The following is a 16211-nucleotide window of genomic DNA, read 5'->3' on the forward strand; positions in this document are numbered from 1 at the left end:
ACTTAAGGCTACCTACTCACCGAGTGTCCACTCCACTGCCACACCCATTTTCTGGCCACCTTGAAATGACTGAGCTGTCTTACTTTTTCAAACATTCCTCAGGGGTACGTGACCACCATGGCCTCCTTTCTGAAGTTTAGGAACCTAATTTAAAAGTAGCACTAGCAATAGCAGTTTATCCAAAATCCATTTGCTCCATCAACAAACTCCGAGCAAGCGCTGAGAATTAGTTTCAAGACTTCTACAAATATTTACAGGAAGCTTTTTGTTTGCTTGTTTGTTTTTAAAGCAGATGGAGTAGTGCGATGTTTCCCTGAGGCTACCAGGGCTGCGAGGCAGGCAGGCAGAGCCCTGGCATGGGTGGCACAGGGGACCCCGGGCGCTGACGGCTGCCACCAGCGCAGGCCAGCTCGGAACTGGCAGGCAGGGCTGCACCCCGCGTCTGCCACAACAGCTGCAGCTTCTGCAGCCTGAAACACAGCTGGCTCAGGGGTTCAAATCAAGAGCCAAAATCGTTTGCTGCTCAATTTGGGGCAGAGAAAGGTCATCACTTCTAGCATGGCGTAAGCCTGCCACTACATTTCTGTGAAGGAAAATCACCTTGTTGGAGTGAAACTCCTGGGTAAAATACTGAAGCGCTTTCAGATTCATATTATCCTACATTTCTGTGACCTTCTTTTATACCTGCGTTGTTTCATACTGCTGGTTTTGGGCACAAGTTCTGTGTACACTATTCTGGAAATTTAAAAAATCAGAAACAACATCCACCCCTCCCCCACCACTGCCCCTTCCCCAGCTACAACCCTAACAAAACCAACCTGCAGAATGTTCAGGATTTCAAATGAGAACAAGCATAGATGGGACATCAAAAGATGGATCCTCCTTAGACATTTGTGCATGCAGTGCCCTGCAATCAACTCCTAAATTCTACTTCTCGTACACCAAATATTTGTCTTCGGAACTCCTTGTTCTCCATTCCAACCCTTCTGAGAGGGTAATCGAGGAGATACTCTACATATTTTAAGCACATGTTGCACTAGTCAATTAAATCCAATGCGCAGCATTACTTGACTGAGGCGGTGACAAGGTCAATTAAGACCTCTTCATATCTTAATTTGGAGCTCTTCCAACTGCTTGAAAAGTGAAGCCTTGGACTGTTGGGGTGACCCAGCCCACTGCAGGGCTGAAGCTGGGTAATGCCAATCAATCCCAGCCCCTCCCCTGGATCGAGTTCCCCCAAGACTCAGACTCAGCGGGCGGCTCAGAAGCCTAAGCCACACCCGGGTACAAGCCACCTCCCCCAGTTGGGGAAAAATTTCGGTTACTCGGTCGTTCATTGGTTCTGTTATACCTCCCGCCTCTCGGTTTACCACAGTGGTTCTTGTTTCATTGTATCCTCCCCCTGGCTTGTAACTCATGGTTGTTTTCCCCTTTCACCGCGGTTTTCAAATTCCCTATAAAACTGAGGACAAGCCTTCGAGGAGCGGATTCCCATCAATCCGACCTCATCCTCATCCTATCGCATTAAACCTGTTAGAAGCCAGACCTGAACAGCCCCTCTCTTCCTTTGTCTCTGAGCTAACGTGAGCCGACATCATCGGCTCCTGCTGTGTTTCCCGCTGCAAAGAAGCCAGCTAGTTAGCCCAGCAAGCAGCTCTTTTCCTGATCCCGAAGTCGCTTCAGCGACGCGTGGAGGTAACGCAGCTGGACTGTCTCTGACCAGGGGCAAGCCAGAGTCAGTGCCTCGAGCATCAAACGCTACGTTATTGGACATTGAAGGTTCAGACTAAGGAGAATCCAAAATGTGGACAGCATCTCCCTTCTGCTGGAAGCCTTGAAGTTCACCACTGCAGTCTGCAGCCTACACAGATCATCTGAGTACTGCAAAAGTTCTCCAAGGAAGAGCAAGAACGAGGCTAATGCATGCACACAAACGCTGATCAAAAGCACTTGATGCTCTTGGACAAAAATAGGGAACCTTCACTTTTGGAAAGACAAGGTGACTATGGTTGTCTCTACAGTACTAGTGGGAAAAAATCCCTGAAGTTTTGCAAAACCTCTTTTCAGGGGTTTGTTAACTTCATCTTTGTTAAGAACTGGGGAACACAGGGAGACCTGTCACTTTTTTTGCAGAATGCCATAGAAACTGCTACACTCACTTCAACAACAGTCCAAGTAACCTTGTCTGCAAATACTGACCATTTGCAGTTCTGGTTGATACAAAACCCCATTACCTAAGAAAGGAACAACTCGGCAAGCAGTTTGCAAAGATGAACAACTTAGCACGACTGCGGCTGATGACATGCCCTGACCTTTTTTGCCTTCAGCTATGGGTGCCGTACCCTCCTACCCTCACACATGCCACTCAAAGCTCCTTGCGTGGAGCTCTCGCACCACCTATGACAGCAACTGTGCCAAGCCGCCACCCTTCTTCAGCACCATCGCACCTACCGCAAGGTAGTTGAATCGGAGGGCAGGAAAAAGACATCGACAATGGAGGGGAGTTGCTCCCTCTCACAGCTAAGCTCCAAGTCCAGTGTCCCTTATGTCCTTCCTAGGACGGGCGGGAAAACGCCTCAGCGGAGCACAGCGCTGGCCGGGAGCGGCCAGCACGGCACCGAGCACGCTCCCCACTCCCTCCCGCCCGCGCCGCTGCGGAGACCCCGGGTTCGCCGGAATCGGCCACGTGCTGCACGGAGTGCAGCCCGGCAAAGGCGGCCACCCCGCGTCGCCCTGGGAAGGCCGGCCCTCTCCACCGGCACAGGCAGTGCCAGCAGCCTCTCGCTGTGGCCGCCGCTGGCCGAAAGCCTCGCCACGCACCGCCCGGCCGGCCCCGCCGCTCCGCGGGGTCACACGGCACCTGCCGTGGGCGGCCGCCGAGCAATAGGAAGCAGAAGCGCTCACCGCCACGCCGCTCGCCGCCCCGCCCGGGCGCTCCTCTCCTCGCGCTACCACGATGGCGCCGGCCCACCCCGCCTTCCCCGTCGCCTGCGGCGCAACGCGGCTGCTCCGAGCCACGCAGCACGCGTGCGGCCGGGCCCTGCCGAGCTGCCAGCGGAGCCGGGCCACGGCCCGGGCGGGAGAGCTTCCGGCGAGGCTGGGCGGGCGGCGAGCGCGGCCGAGCGTGAGCGCGCCAGGCGGGGGGCGGGTGGCGGCGCGATGGAGAGCTAGATGGCGGCGGCAGCACCGCGCGGCATAAAATAGCTGATCGTCCGGCAGCCGCCCGCTCCGCAGCCCCTCGGCTGCTGTCGAGAAGGGCCCCGGCCCTGGCCGCGCCGGTGGCGAGGCGGCTCCGCAGCCCGCGGGCAGCCCTGGCGGGGCAGGGGAGCACTGCGGGCAGCCCCGGGGCCGCGCAGCCGTCTGTAACGCGCGGTGGGAGCCGCTGGCAACTATTTTACACCTCCCGGGTGGCTGGAGAGGAGCACGGAGACCACGCGGCAGGTCGCTGCCGTTAGGGAAAATTAATCCACGATGCCTGAGGTTTATATCCGAAAAGGAGACAGAGGAGTCCTGCAACATTCTTCGACTACAGGGAGAGTCCATGGGGCTTTTCCCATGGCATCTGTCAAACGGTTGCGGGATGCAGCCCCCTTTTGATGCCAAGTTCCCGGCCACAGCACCCTCTTCCTTTTCCCCACTGGCTGAGGTATTCGGGAGATACAGACTTCCGGAACTGTCTACTCTATGCGCCCCCTCTCTAATATGCACCCCCCTCTTGGCACCGAAAAGAACGAAAAAGAAACCATTCCTAATGCTCTTAAGTCTTTGTTGCCTTGCTCTAGGTTCAGGAATTTAACACGGCCTTGATTAATCAACAGTCTCTGATGATTAGTAACAGTTCTAGAGAACCCATCGTTTCTTCTGTTACTTCACTAGCCATAACTTCCTAGCCTTGTCTACAGGCCGATTCACACGGTCTCTTTGTAAAGACTCATCCATCTCATTCCTTTTAATCCCTCCTCTTTTTATTTGCTCTGTATTTGTCTTTACAAACCTTAATTACCATGGATTTAATTTTTTCTTCTGGAGTCTTCTTGGGTTTTGCTATTATTTGCAGTGACATTCTTTTCTGTCCTTTTGTAGTCATTTCTGGATCAGGTAGGCATGGCTGCTAGCGGCATCCCCTTGAGCACCTGCTGAAAGAGCTGCAGCCAGCATGGTGTCACGCATGGTAAAAAGATGAGAATTGCTATAGCATATCTATAGCATATAAGAGGAGAAATCGTATTCATTTAGCCCATAGCTGGCCAGTTAACTATGAAAACATGTCCCATTACCATCCTTTCAACATTTGGACAGGTCCACGAGCTGACATTATTTCCTTTGTTATTTGTTTGACCACTTTTCCGCTGTCATTTGCTTGCAAACAGCAGCTTGAGTCGTTTAATTTCCCACAAACTCCTCCTTCTTCTGCCAACAGATAATCTAATACCATCTGTCTCGGTTTGAAAGACAGGTGTGTGCTAAGGAAGGCAGAAGCCCCCCTTGAAGTGGCAGATTCAACCCCTTTTCCTCTGAGTTATTATGATTTTGAAATCAAGGGTCTTTGGCAAAGATGTGGGAAATAGGAATAACAGTTCTTTACTAGATAGATAGATAGATAGATAGATAACCAGTAGAACAAAACAACAACAACTATGACAGTAACACCAATCCCAAACCCAGTCCCAGCCTTCTCGGCTGTCAGGCCCTTTCCCCTCGGGTGCAGTTCCACTCGCAGCCGGCAGGGATCGCTGGCGGCTCCTGGTGAGCAGGGCAGGTGCAATGGTTCCCCCGCGGCTGCAGGGGGCGCTCCGGAGCAAGCTCGGGGAACACGCGGCAATGGGGCCCTGGGATCCCGGGGAAGGGTGGAACAAAGGACCTTCACAAACTGCTGGGCAGCCGATCCTGGACTCCCGGAACAGCAGGCTGGAATGGCAGGCCGGAGCGGCAGGCACAAACACAAATCCCGGGTGGCAGACGAGATGTATCCAAAAGGGGAACCCCCCGGGCTCCAGGCAGGCAGGGTGAGCACGGCTACAGCGTAGCGAAGGCTCGAAACAGCAGCGGGGCAGGGCGGCCACAGCCCCAGCCTCCAGCAGGGCAGGGAAAGCAGCCTTGGGATCCCGGTGTTGTTTCCAGCAGAAAGGAAAGACGCCGAAAACGGGAACCAGCAGCTCTTCTCTCTGCGGCTTCTCTCTCCAGACGCTGAGAGCGAACTCCCAACACGCCCAGGTGAAACAAAGAGTAGCCAGGCCCACCCCACCCCCAAAACGGGCTGCTCTTCTGCTTTTGTCTTTCTTAAGTATAGTCATTTCTCCCCTAGCAACATGCATATGGGAGAAAATTCCTCTAACAGAAAAAAAAACTAGGACAAAATTAAAAACCCCACCACCATCCAATGTTGAATTACCGCTTTCCTCATTTAAGTGGGTTGGTCAGCAAAAAGGTCAAGAGCTGTGGCTGGCTGGTTGGTAATTATTTCCGAGACAGCTTGTAACCTAATTATCTCATTCAAATGATAAGTGAGTTCCCAGGCATCTGGGATTAATTCCTTAGGTTTCCAAGGGACTGGTCCATCGTGTTGGGTAACTTGTTCTGGTGGCCATTCATCATTTCCCCGTTTTGGGGTGCTCCCTCCAGCCAGGGCTGCATCAGCTGACTGCTTTTCTCTAATTAAATCATCACAGATTTTGATTCCTAAGCGATTTCCCAGAACTTGTAGTAGCAAAAAGAACAACAGTCTACTAAATATACCACATCCCTGACCAGTTTGGAGGTAACCTGAGCTAAGCATGGCCACAAATCCAATACTGTCCTTTCAAAGCCCGTGTTCCATTAGCAAAGGGGCCTTCCTACCCATGGTCATCAATTGGTGGCTCAAAATACAGCAGGATTCCCGGGCCTAACGGTCCTCCAACAAGAGTTGCCCCACCATAAGGGTCACAGCATTTGCATTTCCAAGCTCCTGCACAGGGTTCCCACCTACATTTACATCTGCAAGCTGCTTGGTTGGATTTGGAGCAGAACTCACTAAAAGGCTTTGAGTTCCAATCCGGTGTGGCCATTCCCACTGATAATCACAAACAACATGTCTTCTACTTGTGGAATTTTTGTGGGGACTGCTCAAAAACAGGTGGTCAAAAAAACCCCTTGTCCCTCCCCATTGCTTTACAGGCTTCCAAATATTTTTGGTAAGTGTGGTAAGAACACCTTACGCAGCTACTGTTAGTGAGCCGAACAGGTATTTGATTGCATTTGCCTTGATATTTGGAACAATTGGAAGGAGGGCAGTTGGGGGGCCAAACCCAACTGTTTAAACCCAGAGGGAAAGTCAATTGACAAATGCCTTTTCCTACATAGACACACCCTGTCCTGTTTAGGCCTGTTGGAGAAGAATGAAGTGGCCATGAACTTCCTTCTTTGGCCCCAAATCCCATCCCACTGTGGCCCTCACATTGACCCACCATTTAGGTTCAGCTGGGCTAGCCAACTATGGCCACTCTTCAGATCCTCCTGGCCCTCCACAGAGCCAGCAATTGCTAAGGTTAAAAACTTTTGCTACTTCTTCTCCTAAGGCTGCAAATTGATTCTCCCACTCCTGGCCTAAACTCAGCTGACCATATCAAAGTAGAATTAGTAAGGAAAATGTTTTAATAGTGTCATCTAATTAGCTAGTCTAATTTTCCCGTTGTCTTCTGCAGCACCTGTGGCAATTGAAGACACAGAAACCACTTAACGTAACAAAATGGCCACAAGTATTAGCCCCCAAGTGAGTGGAGATTCTAGAGGAGGGATGCCTATACAGTCTATTTCAGCAGACGGTCTGAAGGTAGGACTGCGGGGCTTCTTCCGATGTCGAAGCACTGGCTACTGCTCCGGCCCACTCCTGCAGAGTGGCAGTCACGGCCTCCCGGCCTTCTCCTCCAGCTGAGATGTGCAAATCTCTGAGGCTTCAGAGACCTTGACCCGAGAGGGACGGGTTCACCTGTGTTCAGCTTACTTGACGGCTGTTTCTGTCGTCAGTGACACTTGGAATGGGCCACACCATTTCACCAGCACTGGCGCTTCTTTCTACTCCTTAACTAGGACTCAATCTCCTGGTTGGATGTTACAAGCAACAAAGTCCAAAGGCCGGACTTGTGCCGGCTGAGCTTCCTGTTGAAGGGGTTTCACAAGAAGCAGGATCCTGGCCACAGATGGTTTTAAATATACATCACTTGCCTATACCCCCCCCCCACTAGGTGGAGACTTACCAGGGTAATTGCAAACAACGATTGAAAGGGAGATAACTGAATCTCTCTTCTGGCTTGGGCCCTCATTCTCACCAAAGCCAATGTCCAGAGCCCTACCCATGGCATCTTGGTTTCTATTACCAGCTTCAAAAGGTGTTTATTTCTCTCTTCATTGTTTTCTACCCGAGCCGAGCTCTAGGGGTGCCAGGGCCTATGGAGGTTCCATTGTGTTCCTAAAGAAGCCAAAACCCCTTGAAGGATCTTTCCTGCAAAATGAGTTCCCCTATCTGAGTCTATTGCTTCTACAATGCTGTATCTTGGAATGATTTGTTCCAAAAATGCCTTAAGAACTGATCCTGTCATTACTGAAGTAGTTGGAAATACTTCTGGCCACCTTGCTAGCTGACATACGATTACCAGAAGATATTAAGCCTTGCCACTTGGGGCATCTCCGGAAAATCCACCTGGCATCTTTGGAAGGGCCATGCAGCCCAAGGCCTCCCTCCCCTAGCAAGTTACTTTGTAACTTGGCTGTTGGCTTTAGCACAGATCAAGCAACCTTCAACAGCTCCTTTTGCCAGTCTAAAAAGACCCCCAGCAACATACATCATGAGATAGGCTTCTGCCAATCCTCAGGAAGTGCAAGGACTCTCTTAATGGAGTTGCTTTAATATTGGTAGGGCCAAAGGTTCTGGTATCTCTTGTTTGCCATCCCTTGGAAACCAATTCTTGCCTTTTTTCTCTGCCACACGACTTTTAACTGTATGTCAAACTGCTGTGGTAGAAAAGACAGCTTCCTGGGCAGTGATGGAGTCACGGGGAGCAAAGGGGGCATCTTGGAGAGTTCTGGCAGAAGTGTGGCTTTCTGAGTTTCTTCATCCACCAAAAAGGAGACAGAGGAGTCCTGTAACATTCTTCAACTCCAGGGAGAGGCCATGGGGCTTTTGCCATGGAGTCTCTCAAATGATTGCGGGATGCAGCCCCCTTCTGATGCTAAGTTCCTGGCAACAGCACCCTCTGAGGTACTCGGGAATTACAGACTTCCGGAACTGCCTACTCTATGCCCCCCTCGAATATGCACTCCCCTTTTGGAATGGAAAAGGAAGAAAACCAAACTATTCCTAATGCTGGGAAGTCTTTGCTGCCTTGCTCTAGGTTCAGGAATTTAGCAGGGCCTTGGCTGAGCAACAGACTCTGTTGATTTGTAACAGTTTCTAGAACGAATACTTTCTTCTGTTACTTCCCCCCCTGTAAATTCCTAGCCTTGTCTAAGGAGAGATTCACACGGTCTCTTTGTAAAGACACATCTATCTTACTCCTTTCACTCCCACACCTTCCTTGCGGTGGAACGGCTCTCCCCGGCACAGCACCTGGCACAAAACCCCCGTATACGCACACACACACCTGCACTTACCCTGCACTCCACTGCACACACACACACACACGCCCCTCCCGCACACTAACACCCCCTCCACATCCCCACCATGCTACTTGCAGTGGCCCCGCCCCTGCCATCCCCGCCGGCTGGCAGCACCCACTCCTCGCATGCTTCCCCATGCCTTGCATTTCCTTGCTGCCCCCTCTGTAGCCTTCCCTCAACCTGCCTTTTCTCCCCTGCCTTGCACTGACTTGCTCACCCATCCCCCACCTGACTTCCTTTCACATTCGTCTAGGTCTGGCCTCATCTTTCCTTTTCCTTCTAGGACCCTCATTGCCTTGCCTCGCCTCGCAAAGCCACCACTTGCCTTGCCTTGCCCTTGAACCCCTCCCTTGCCTTGCATGACCTTGCTCACCCCTCCCCCACCTGGAATTCAACACCCCTTTTCAATGACATTTCTGGGCCTTGCCCTGCCCTTTCTGCTCCTCCGAGGAATCTCAAAGCTCTCAAGCATCTCCGGTGTTTCAGGATCCCATGAGAGGAAGACCAGGGGAGGACGCATGTTGCCACACTCATCTCTGTGGGCAGCCTTTGTCTGGGAGCAATCCTTGCATGTCTTGAACCTTGGAGGGGCAATTCACATTTTGCCCTTGAGCTCGGGGACCAGAAAGAGAGTTCTTTTGCATACAAGGGAAAGCAGGTAGCTCAAGTCTTTTAGGTACAGAGGAGAGATGACCCACGCGGGATCAAGGCCACACAGAGCACTTGGTCCTGGCCACTTTTGTGCACCAGCAGTCCTTGAATGTACTTCTCACCTGCCTTGCCTGGCCTTGCCTTGGCAACACAACAGTTGCCTTGCCTTGCCCTGCTAGCCCTCTGGAGCCTTGCATTCCTTTGCACGGCCATGCCCAGCACATGACCTGCCTACTGTTTTCCTCCAGGGCCTTGGCTTGCTGAGCCCTTCCTGTTTCTGCCTGGCCCTCCCATCAGTGGCCCTTCCTTCCGACAGCCAGCCTTGCCTCTAACTTCTGGGCCTTCTCTTGCCTACCACTCCATTTGCTTTCCCCCCACTGCTCTGGCCTTGCCTACCTCTCCCTTGACTTGCCCACAATTGCCTGCACTCGGTTTGCAGCGCCTTGCCTGCATGGAAGGCAAGGGAAAGAGTGGTAGGCCGGGCAAAGCAAAGCCAGCAAGTTGTAGGCAGTGCGAGGCAAGGCAGACGTAGGCAAAGGAAGCAGAGCAAGGGTACCTTAAGAAGAACTAGACAAGGCAAGGCCAAGAGACTTGGAGTGCCTTTCCTTGGGAAGGCAAGGACATAGTGCCAGTGTTGCTGGAGCAGATGTTAAGGTACTGTGGGGAGGAATAGTCCAGCAAGACATTTCTCTTCTGGCCCCTGTGCGTGTGGGGGCAATTGTTGGACATATTCAATACTGGAGGTGGATCAGTCACTGGATGTGTTGTATTTTGGAGGAGGGGATGCCGTTTCTTTGGAGATGGGCTTGTAGTTGCTCTCTTTGGCAAGGAAGGCAGGTTTGGATGTGCACATCAGGTACTCCTAGGGATTTTAAAGGCTTTTCCCAACAGGCAGAGCTCTCCCTGGGTTCGAGCTGTTGAGCTGTCAGTGGGAATGCAAAGGCCAAGCTCTTAAGCTATTTGTCCTGGTGCCTTCAGTGTGTGAGCAGTCCCTGGTGCCGTTGCCTTTGGATGCTGACTCTGGGAGAGGGAAGGCTTAGGATGGTACCTAGAGCTGAGAAGGAGAGTGCTGAGAACAGCGTGTGTGCTGCTAGTTTGAGGGGTGCAGGTGAAGTTGTAGGCAGCAAGATCTTCCTCAGCTGGCACTGTTTTGAGCCCTGTTTTTGCCAGATGGTTTCAAGTTGGTGGGCGGAATCTGCGAGAGGGAAAAGATTTGTTTGGGCCAAAGAGGTGTGGTGTAAAGAAGAGTGTGCTCTTGGAAGGGGAAGATGAGGGCAATCTTTTTGTCCTGACACCGTTGATTTGAGTGCAGGGCCGTTTGCAAGTTGCCTCTGTCTGCCCTTGGGGTGGTTTCGAGCTGGGCCAGGTGCTTGGCCTTCTTTTGCAAGTCTGCAGCGCCATCGTGTGGTTGTTTCCATGAGCGCTGACAGTGCCCGGCAAAAAGCGCTTGGCTGGCGCGGCCCCAGTCGTGTGGAAGCAGTTGGTGGAAGAGCTCTGCTGTGCATCCTGCCTCTTGGAGACATAAAAGGATGTAACCCTGCGCGTAGCGGGGAAGCAAGACGAATCTTTTCATTGTTGGCTGAGCAGTTTCCAAGCGGCAAAAGTAAAGGCACTTTCAGCAAGGCCTCTTTCTTTCAGAACCTTTTCTGTGCCATCATGAACATGCTCAACATGCCACTCGCACCCGCTGAACTGCATCAAAGGCCCTGGAGATAGGCACTTTCCTTCAAGCTCTCTGTAGCATCCTACCCTCCACCTCTGGCGGATCCCAAAGCCCTTCCAAACATCCAGCAGCTGCACGCAGAGAACAAGTGCTAGAACAAGGCGTTGGCCTTCCTAGTCCTTTTAAAGTCTGTGAACTAGGCGAAACATTCCAGTGAGCAGCACTTTCCTTCGCAACTATATCTAGAGCATCATCACATTCTCTCCAAGTGGGTAAGTCCACCCTTGCAGCGCAGCGTTTGCAGCCACAGTTCGGACTGAGAGATAGGCCAGGTGAGAAAGCATTTCTTGACTATCCCTCTTCTCTGGAAGACTTGATACTCGCAGCGCGACCACGTCCACACACCTTCAGTGTGGCCAGGTTCAAGCAGCTAGAGCTCCCAGAGATGGGAGAGTCAGGAGAGAAGACGTTCCAAAAGTACCGTGTGCTTACAGCAGCATTAAAACTGTGCATAGCAGTCTGCAGCACTGTAGACTGCGGCTTCTCCGACAGACGAGCCATCCCATTGTTGCCTCTCGCAGCCTGCTTGCTAGCTGCTCTCCTGAAGAAAAGAACTAGAAGAAAAAGCCAATGCTGGGCTGCACCTTCCCCTTGCCTTACGTAAAGCCACCTAAACTCCCCGCTGTACTCTCTACTTCCCCTCTCCTTGGAAGCGACCACTGTGTTTGCTGCATCTCAAAGCCTAAAGTTAGGCGCCAGTGTTTCCAAGGATGGTTGGAAGAGGGATAAGTAGTAGCACAAGTAAGTAGTTGTCGTTGAACTTCCTCCTTCTCAGTGCTAACGTGAATTGGGCAGGCAGGCGAGTGCCAGCCACGCTCCTTTCTCAGTTTGTACGCTGCGGACACCAGCCCGGTGCTCTGCGCCTTCGTTCGGCCTCTTAAGTACCCATGTCGCGCTTTCATTGTGCCGGAGTCGAAGCGTCGTCTACTTCTCGCCCAGAGAGCACGGTGCCGGCAGCGAAATGCCCCAGCCGACTGCTTCTGCCCACACGTGCCTGGTCTATGCACTTTCCCTCGAAGCGACATACAGCAGCACTTTCGGTCTTTTCTTGTCGTCCAAATGTAAAGGGAAAGATTCTCTGCTATGTCCCGCCCAGAGAACAGTTTTAGGTCAACAAGCACGCCAGTGTTTGCACCACATTCAAGTGGTAGCCGTCTTTCCTTTACAGGCTGCAGAACGCCGTCAGATCATGGTGCTCTCTGCACCTGCCTTCTCAGTTCCAATACCGCCGCGCACAATACAGCCTTGCAGGAAGCAAAGACGCGGATAGTCATGTCGCTCAGAAGAACGTGTAAAGACGAAAAGATGTTCTTCCTTTCTCCTCCTCGTCGCCCAGATTGTGGTGCTGTATTAAAAGCCTTGGCCAGCGAAAGGCTGATCCAGCAAGTGTTTCTCACCTGATGCATTTCGCTGAGGGAGAGCTGAGGAAAATCCTTGCACAGCACACTGCGGATGCGTGCAGTACACATGCTGAAGAGAGCCACAGCTAAAAGCAATCGCTGGGCTTCAGTTCTGTCCAGACCGCAGAAGGCGAAGAACGAAGCAGCTGGGCACCGCGTTAACGTACTCAGTGGACCGAATTTCAAATGTCCAGCCAAAAGCTGCTTCATAAGCAGATTCAGCTGAGAATGCTCTGGCTGCTTCACAAAGTAAGGCGCAGCCGTTTCCATTCATCACACTACCTGGCCAGAAGCAGTATCCTACACCTTCAATGCTGCAGCGTCCATGCAGCTGGAGCACACACAGTAGGACGCGTCGAGATAGAAGGCGTTCTTCAAGTACCCCCCTCCTCCAAGCAGCCTTGAAACTGAGCACAACACAATGCGGCTCGGGAGCTTCCTTCTCAGATAGACGTGCCGTTACGTTATTCACTCTCGCAGCTCCGTTGCCCACTTGCAGCAGCTGCTACCAAAGCAAAATGCTCCAGAAGTAAAAAGCACTGCCGGGCTGTACTTTCGCCTTGCCGCACGTGAAGCACCATAAACTGTCCGCTGTACTCTTTATTTCCCTTCTCCGCCGCATCTACCACTGTCATCTCTGCATCTCGAAGCATAAAGCTCGGCACAATTCCTCCCAGGGAAAGCTGGAAGAGAAATAGGTAGCAGCACAAGTAGCTGCAAGTGGAACTTTTGTTTTCAACTGCTAACGTGAATCCGAAAAGAAGCGAGCGGCAGCCACGCTTCTTCTTGCAGCCTGTGCGATGCGCACACCAGCTCGGTGCTCTGCGCCCTCATTCGTATGCTCTTCGTACCATGTCGCGCTTTTCATTCTGCCGGAGTCGAAGCGTCGTCTACTTCTCGCCCGGAGAGCACGGTGCCGGAAGAGAAATGCCCCAGCCGACCGCCCTTCCGAAACACACCAGGGCTATGCACTTTTCTCGCAGCGACATACAGCAGCACTTTCGGTCTTTTCTTGTCGTCCAAATGTAAGGGGAAAGATTCTCAGCAATGTCGGGCACAGAGAACAGTTTTAGGTCAACAAGCACGCCCAGAGCTTGCCCGCGACTCGTGGAAACTTGTGTTTGCACACATTCCAGTGGCAGCCCTCTTTCCTTTACAGCCTGCAGAGCGCCGTCAGATCGCGGTGCTCTCTGCACCTGCCTTCTCCCTTCCAAGTACCACTGCGCACAATATAGCCTTGCAGGAAGCAAAGGCGCGGATAGTCGTCTCGCAGAGAAGAACGTGCAAAGACGAAAAGATGTTCTTCCTTTCTCCTCCTTGTCGCCCAGATTGTGGGGCTGTACTGAAAGCCATGGCCAGTGAAAGGCTAATCCAGCAAGTGTTTCTCACCTGATGCATTTCGCTGAGGGAGAGCTGAGGAAAATCCTTGCACAGCACACTGCGGATGCGTGCAGTACACATGCTGAAGAGCGGCAAAACTCAAAGCCATCGCTGGGCTTCAGTTCTGTCCAGACCGCAGAAGGCGAAGAACGAAGCAGCTGGGCACCGCGTTAACGTACTCAGTGGACCGAATTTCAAATGTCCAGCCAAAAGCTGCTTCATAAGCAGATTCAGCTGAGAATGCTCTGGCTGCTTCACAAAGTAAGGCGCAGCCGTTTCCATTCATCACACTACCTGGCCAGAAGCAGTATCCTACACCTTCAATGCTGCAGCGTCCATGCAGCTGGAGCACACGCAGTAGGACGCATCGAGATAGAAGGCGTTCTTCAAGTACCCCCCTCCTCCAAGCAGCCTTGAAACTGAGCACAACACACTGCGGCTCGGGAGCTTCCTTCTCAGATAGACGTGCCGTCACGTTATTCACTCTCGCAGCTCCGTTGCCCACTTGCAGCAGCTGCTAACAAAGCAAAATGCTCCAGAAGTAAAAAGCACTGCCGGGCTGTACTTTCGCCTTGCCGCACGTGAAGCACCATAAACTGTCCGCTGTACTCTTTATTTCCCTTCTCCGCCACATCTACCACTGTCATCTCTGCATCTCGAAGCATAAAGCTCGGCACAATTCCTCCCAGGGAAAGCTGGAAGAGAAATAGGTAGCAGCACAAGTAGCTGCAAGTGGAACTTTTGTTTTCAACTGCTAACGTGAATCCGAAAAGAAGCGAGCGGCAGCCACGCTTCTTCTTGCAGCCTGTGCGATGCGCACACCAGCTCGGTGCTCTGCGCCCTCATTCGTATGCTCTTCGTACCATGTCGCGCTTTTCATTCTGCCGGAGTCGAAGCGTCGTCTACTTCTCGCCTGAGAGCACGGTGCCGGCAGAGAAACACTCCGGGCTTCTGCCTCTGCCGAAACACACCTGGGCTATCCCTCTCAGCGTTAAGTAGCACAAAATGCTGTCTGCCTTATGGTCTTTATCTTAAGGGAAAGATTCTCGGCTTCGGCTCGCACAGAGAACTTTGCTGGGACAATACATGTGTTTTATTATCCTTTCTCGCAAGAAGACTATGGTGCTTCTTTGGAACTGTTGGCCAGTGTAAGGCTAATCCAGCAAGTGCTTCTCTCCTGACACATTTCTCTGAGCGAGAGCTTCGGCGGACAGTTGGGCTCTGCGAAGCAGAAAGTCTGTGCTTGCACGTAGCGCTGAGGAGAATCTGTGCACAGCGCGCTCTGGATGCGTGCAGTACACACACTAAAGAGAGCCAAAGCTCAATGTCTCAGTTCTGTCCAGCGCCGGAAATTGAGAAGAACGCAGCCCCAGAGCTCTGGGCTGGAGTGTGCGATGGTTATGAGCTGTGCCGCTCTTCTGCGTGTCTACTGCACGCATCCATAGTGTACAGTGCAAGGATTTTCCTCAGCTCTCGCTCAGCGAAATGCATTAGAAGGGAAGCACATGCTAGATTAGCCATTCGTTAGCCCACGCTTTCAGTAGAGCACCACAATCTGGGCGACGAGGAAGAGCAAAGAAGAACATCTTTTCGTCTTTGCACGATCTTCTCTGCGAGACATCTCTCCACGTCTTTGCTCCCTGCAAGGCTGTAAGGTGCGCGGTGGTACTTAGAACTGAGAAGGCAGGTGCAGAGAGCACCGCGATCTGACGGCGCTCTGCAGGCTTAAAGAAAAGAAAGCTACCACTTGAATGTGGTGCAAATACCAATTTCCACGCGTCGCGGGTAAGCTCCGGGTAAGCTTGGTGACCTAAAACTGGGCGCTGAGTAAGACGTAGCCGAGAATCTTTCCCTTTACATTCCGGCTCCAATGCAAACAGAATGCGATGCTACTTAGCGCTGCGAAGGAAAGTGCATAGCCCTGGTGTGTTTGGGAAGGATCAGCAGCCTGGAGCGTTTTTCTGGAGCCTTTCTCCGCTGGCACCGTGCTCTCTGGGCGAGAAGTAGACGACGCTTCGACTCCGGCAGAATGAAAGCGCGACATGGTACGAAGAGCATTAAAGAATGAGGGCAGAGCACCGAGCTGGTGTGTGCATCGCACAGGCTGCAAGAGGAAGCCCAGCTGTTACTCGCTTGTTTCCGGATTCACGTTAGCGTTTTAAAACAGAAAGTTCCACTTGCAGCTACTTGTGCTGCTACCTATTTCTCTTCCAGCTTTCCGTGGGAGGAATTGTGCCGAGCTTTATGCTTCGAGATGCAGAGATAACAGTGGTAGATGCGGCGGAGAATGGAAATACAGAGCACAGCGGACAGTTTGTGGTGCTTTACGTGAGGCAAGGGAAAGTGCAGCCCGGCAGTGCTTTTTACTTCTGGAGCATTTTGCTTTGGTAGCAGCTGCTGCAAGTGGGCAACGGAGCTGCGAG

This window comes from Aphelocoma coerulescens, unplaced genomic scaffold, assembly GCF_041296385.1.
Source record: "Aphelocoma coerulescens isolate FSJ_1873_10779 unplaced genomic scaffold, UR_Acoe_1.0 HiC_scaffold_163, whole genome shotgun sequence".
NCBI lineage: Eukaryota > Metazoa > Chordata > Aves > Passeriformes > Corvidae > Aphelocoma > Aphelocoma coerulescens.